The sequence below is a fragment of the Sinocyclocheilus grahami genome, unplaced genomic scaffold (assembly GCF_001515645.1).
Source record: "Sinocyclocheilus grahami isolate Dianchi unplaced genomic scaffold, SAMN03320097.WGS_v1.1 scaffold1239.1, whole genome shotgun sequence".
Taxonomy (NCBI): Eukaryota; Metazoa; Chordata; class Actinopteri; order Cypriniformes; family Cyprinidae; genus Sinocyclocheilus; species Sinocyclocheilus grahami.
In genome coordinates, this window is record NW_015506418.1 from 60,833 (window position 1) to 67,016 (window position 6,184).

The 6,184-nt window shown below is 45.4% G+C and overlaps 1 pseudogene; it reads left to right on the forward strand.

The window, feature by feature from the left end:
- Nucleotides 1-1,112, forward strand: LOC107568374 (F-box/LRR-repeat protein 3 pseudogene; annotated as a pseudogene).
- The last annotated feature ends 5,072 nt before the right edge of the window (nt 1,113-6,184 follow it).

A 6,184-nucleotide genomic window follows, 5' to 3' on the forward strand; every position in this document is an offset into this window, starting at 1 on the left:
TGAAGGGTTCGGCTTTCTGAGCCGCTGTGTGTGCGCCCCCTGGAGGAAGAGGCCGGTCATACACAGCAGGCAGCCGCTCACGCTCGACAACAGCACCGCCATGTCCGGCGGCGGGGACGCTGAAGTCTCCCGCGGTATAGAGCTCAGCGAGAAGTAGGGCAACCTGCAACATCGCCGAGACGCACGCACTCAGACTCCAACAACGTAAAACGACATAAATTCAACCCATTCGTGTCCAATGCGTGTCCCCTGCGCCGCTCTCATGTGTTCCGGTCCCGGTCCGGGCTGACATTCAGACGAGTCAGGATTTTGCCTATTTTTCCACTGTTTGCATTTGCTACTTTACATGAGTAACACGCAAAACAGGTAATTGTTAACGTTTATTTGGAGCAGCGCAGCAAGGCTGTTGTTGGTTTGATCTAACTAGATCACTCTCTGTGACTAAATGCATGAGTGCAGTGTGTTTATTGGGTTAATGAAGTGTTTGTTCATGCGTGATATCTCATGCATGGCACTTCAGTTGCTTATATTAATTGAAAGCATTGGTTGCTGGTTAGTCTCGAGTATAACGTACATGGAATTTGTTTATAATTGCATTAAAGCAGTTTTAACTCGTTTTCAGGAAAGTTCAAAAGCCATTTAAACGTGATAAACGTAGCAAACCCTGTAAAATAAACTTGTTTTAGGATGCATGTTTGCATCTGCCACTGTGTATACCTCTAATACTTCACAGCTCTCTCAGGCCCCCAAGAATGAAAAGGTTGAGCAGAGAGTGCGAGGGGCCGGCGGACTCCTGCAAGAGGGCCAGACAGCCCGCCGAGGACCCTGGAGATCTGCTGTCCAACTGGGCTCGACTGCCACAGGAGATCCTGCTTCACATCTTCCAGTACCTGCCTCTCCTCGATCGCGCCTTCGCCTCGCTGGTCTGCCGCGGCTGGAATCAGGCCTTCCACATGCCCGAGCTGTGGAGGTGCTTTGAGTTTGAGCTCAACCAGCCTGCCAGCTCTTACCTGAAGGCCACTCATCCTGACCTAATAAAGCAAATCATCAAGAGGCACTCCAATCATTTACAGTACGTCAGCTTCAAGGTGAGAGGCTCAGCGGGAAGCTGACAGTTACCAGCTGGCTCCACATTACAGCTCTCAAATCATGCCGAACTTAAAGGGACAGCTCACCCAGAAATAAAATTTCTGGCAAAATGTACTGACTCAAATCATGTCGTTTCAAACCTGTATGACTTTCTCTTTTTTAGGGATGCACGATATATCGGCCACCATATCGGTATCGGCCGATAAATGCTCATTTTTTTTCTGTTATCGGTATCGGCCTGATAAGAAAATTTGGCCGATATCTTAAAGCCGATAAATAATGCATTATTTCCTTCAGAGACACTTCAGATGTGCGCTGTTCGTTTGCAGCCTTTTGTGCAATTGTACGTTGTAATATTGTGTTTATTTGATGTATATCTGATTTATCTCATATAGAATGCGTTTGGTTAAGTTAAAAGAGCGCTTCAGTTTACCGGTGATCGTCTTTAGCTCAGCGCACGCAGCTCAAACAGCAGTGCACAACATTAATAACTATGATTGGGAATGTCGTGTATATAACATTCTAATGAGAACATTATTATAATAAAACGTTGTGCATTCTTTGGGTTTAGTTGCTGTGTTTCAGCGCGTTGTTATGGGAAGAGCGCATCCACAACAGGATCACACATTCTGACTATAGCATGCAATAACTGCGTCATTTTGTACATATATAAGTTGTAATATTATGTTTATGTTGTATTAATATTAATCTCAGGATGCATTTCCTTGAGTTAAATAAGCTGCCAGCAAAACGCTTCAGTTTACCGTGTTCATTCAGCTCTTCAGCTTCAGCTTGAGCTGCAGCTCAATGGCTGCTATTTAAAACAGTGGTATTAATTTGTTACTTTTTCAAAATCATTGATATATTATTAATAACAACAACCACTTGTATTTTTCTCTTATTATTTTCATCAACAATATGGTTTAGTAATTAAAATCATTTAATTATTGTCCGTGCAGAGGCTATTCCGTTTTATTGATCTATGGCGCATTCATTTTGATTCTTTACACGTGTAATGATGTCCAGTGACTTGTTTGCATTATTTCTGCATTATTTTATTTATTTGTAAGACTTTTTTATGACTAAATTTGGTAATGGGAGAGTAAAATTATTTTTTAAACGTACACCGTTCAAACTAGGCTGCTTATGTTGAAGTGTTTGGGATGTGGCTTTTAATGATGAGACCTTTTTTGTAATCAGGCTCTCAAAAAGTATATAACAATTTGGATATAGATTTATCGGCCAACATATCGGTTATCGGCTTTCAAAAATAAAGAATAATCGGTTATCGGTATCGGCCAAAATTTTCATATCGGTGCATCCCTAGTAAATATGATAAACTCAGTTGACAGAGCAACATACTATTACCTCTAGTAGTCAGATAGATTTAAAGTAACGCACTTACAATAGACATCTGATGTATAACGGACATCATGGTTGTGTAAGTACACAAGAAATATGACGTAACTAGTGTCCATAGTAATGCATCACCAGAAAGACATTCACCTAGAAAAGATGATTTAGACACATTCCCATTCCTGCTGTTACTGTACATGCGTCACAGGCGTGTGCAGTGCAGCTTTAGTTAATGAAACCAGAGTGATCAAACACTCATCACATCCACACGATTCATGAGACGCAGCACAGCATAAAACTGCAGTAAGACTGCGAGCTGGAACAGAGACGTCAGTCATGAAGCTTGTTTGCTTTTCTTGGGTTGCTTTCTCGGTGTGAGAGTTCAGAGGTGACGCTGCGCTGGAGAGCTCATGTTCTACACAAACCGCACAAACTCTGGTTCTGCTCGTCTGTCGGTGAAGAGGAGCTCCAGCGGCTGCTGACCGAACGGAGTCGTTAATGAGGACTAATGAGTTTGTGTGTGTTGGGCAAAGGAGCAGTCGTCTATCCAAACTAGATCAACTAGTTTCTGTAGGTTGCACATATGCTGAGGGCGGAGTGTATGAGAGACAAACATTCACTGTGTGTGTGTTTCTCTCAAACATGAGGGTTTGCAGCCTTTCATTTGGGCCACGTTGGACCCATGAACCTTTGGACCCATGCTGGGCACTGATGGACTCTGATTGGTCAGGGCAGAAGGAACGGGCACGCCCTCTCGGGTTACAGCTGACCAATCAGCGAGCGGCTGTGGGCGGGTCCAGTGTGTGTGTGTGTGTGACGCTGAAGAGAGCTCGAGCTACTGATCAGTTCCTCTCGTCTGAGGAGGGATTCATCACCCTTTCACATCCTCGATTTCTGCATTCGACGCACATGTGCTGAGGGCGGAGTGTATGAGAGACAAACATTCACTGTGTGTGTGTTTCTCTCAAACATGAGGGTTTGCAGCCTTTCATTTGGGCCACTTTGGACCCATGAACCTTTGGACCCATGCTGGGCACTGCTGGACTCTGATTGGTCAGGGCAGAAGGAACGGGCACGCCCTCTCGGGTTACAGCTGACCAATCAGCGAGCGGCTGTGGGCGGGTCCAGTGTGTGTGTGTGACGCTGAAGAGAGCTCGAGCTGCTGATCAGTTCCTCTCGTCTGAGGAGGGATTCATCACCCTTTCACATCCTCGATTTCTGCATTCGAGCGAGTCCACTTACTCGGCCAGTAGCCCCTCACTGCAGAACACAAGATCCAGGGGGCGTGGTTGAATCCACATCTAGGGGGTGGAGATTGGTAGGTTTAGGGATCAGGGGCTGGAGACGGGTAGGTTTAGGGGTGGAGATGGTTGGGTTTAGGGATCAGGGGCTGGAGACGGGTAGGTTTAGGGATCGGGGTGGAGACGGGTAGGTTTAGGGGTGGAGATGGGTGGGTTTAGGGATCTGGATCCAACCATGCCCCCTGGATCATGTGTTCTGCAGTGTGGACCATCTCCAGTCAGCAGCCGTTGTGGTTTTCTAGCCTTGCAAGACTGTGTAATTTTAGTATTATGTTAGGGTTAGTATTTAGTATTTTTATTGCATCTATTAATATTCACAAGATCCAGGGGGCGTGGTTGAATCCACATCTAGGGGGTGGAGATTGGTAGGTTTAGGGATCAGGGGGGGGAGACGGGTAGGTTTAGGGTTTGAGGTGGAGACGAGTAGGTTTAGGGCTGGAGACGGGTAGGTTTAGGGATCGGGGTGGAGACGGGTAGGTTTAGGGGTGGAGATGGTGGGAGGAGTTGGATTTGGATCCAACCACGCCCCCTGGATCTTGTGTTCTGCAGTGAGAACCATCTCCAGTGAAGACACACAAAAACCCACTTGGAATTTGCAAAAAAGCACCTAAAGGATCCTTAGAATGTGAGAAACAAGATTCTCTGATTTGATGAATGTCTCGGTTACGTATGTAACCCTCGATCCCTGATGGAGGGAACGGAGACGTCATGTTGATGACGACATTAGGGGTCTTACTTGGGAGCCTGAATCCTCTCTGATTAAGAGAAAACGCCAATGAAATTTGGCTAGTGAATTTTGCATGCCGAGCCACTCCCCGTGCACACGGGTATAAATAGGCAACAGGTGCATCCACTCATTAGGTTTTATACTGAAGAGCCGGGAACTTGTCCCTGGCAAACAGCGATGGTTCGAGGTTGTGGCATGGGGACATAACGTCTCCATTCCCTCCATCAGGGAACGAGGGTTATGTGCATAACCGAGATGTTCCCTATTTGTCGTCACTTCGAGTTATGTCGATGACGACATTAGGGGTCCATGGAAAGCGCCACAACCTGAAGCCCGTCACAACCCTATGGCATTGATGTTTAGGGGTGGAGATGAGTAGGTTTAGGGGTGGAGATGGGTGGGTTTAGGGATCTGGATCCAACCATGCCCCCTGGATCATGTGTTCTGCAGTGTGGACCATCTCCAGTCAGCAGCCGTTGTGGTTTTCTAGCCTTGCAAGACTGTGTAATTTTAGTATTATGTTAGGGTTAGTATTTAGTATTTTTATTGCATCTATTAATATTTAGAATGAGCTTTTTATATTTTCAGTTTTCATTTTAGTATTTTATGTGCTTTTGTCAATTTTGTTTATTTATTTATTACGTAAATGAAACGAATATTACGTGTTCGCGCCAAACGCGGCGCGCAGTCCGTGTCATCCACGTCGCCTGGTGCAAATTCACCTCTATTCGTGTTTTTGCATGTAATCTACTCGCGCGAATAATTACATTCGCGTTTGGTGTGAACACACCATTAGTGCTTCAACTTATTTCAGTTATTTGCCTAAATCTCTTATTTTCGTTAAAGTTTATATTCAGTTTTTATATTTTAGTTTACTAAGCTTTTTTTAAATGAATGAAATCCATTTTTAACAGTTATAGTGTTCGTTTTAGTTATAACAGGAGTCTCGTCAGGAGTCGTGTTCAGAACGGCTGTGGTGGTTACAGTAGACGGGCGACCCGTGGCACAGCTGCCGTCTATAACCACGGTTAGACAGATGCCAGCTGACCCGTAACTAAAGCTGCCCTCGCTCGGCTGAACACACACACGCTCCTCTCTCCGACTGACGGATCATGATGATATGGAGTAATAAAGGCCTCTAGTGTAACTGAAGGGAATCTGTTCAGTCTTTGATTCTGTGAGACGCATCACTGTCATGAGACTCGACGCACGGTTGATTCTTGTATCGAGAATCAATGAACAACACAGTCCATGCAGTGTGAAGTGGGTTATGAAGAGACCGATCACGCGTGTAAGTCAGCACACAACAACATCTGAAACTCAAATGGTCTGCAAGAGCACAGTGGAGTGTGTTCCTTCAGCGCTTCAGGCTGAATGAAAAGCGGATTCGTAATGATCTGGAACAGTAATAATTAGGGAAGTAGAAATGACAAGTATTGAGAGGCCATCAATGAGTGCGCTACTGCTGCTGAAATCTGAAATGTAGCTCATTAATGTTCCTCAGAAAAATCTCAGAGCTATAAATACCAGGACCTGTCTCTCATTGCTTGTCTGTCTGTCTCTCTCTCTCTGTTCTCATCCTGCTGCCATGTAGGGAAGTGATGCTGGAGGAGAAATGTTTTCTCTCTCTCTCTCTCTCTCGCTCTCTCGCTCTCTCTCTCTCTCTCTCTCTCTCTCTCTCTCTCTCTCTCTCTCGTCGACGGTCCTCGTC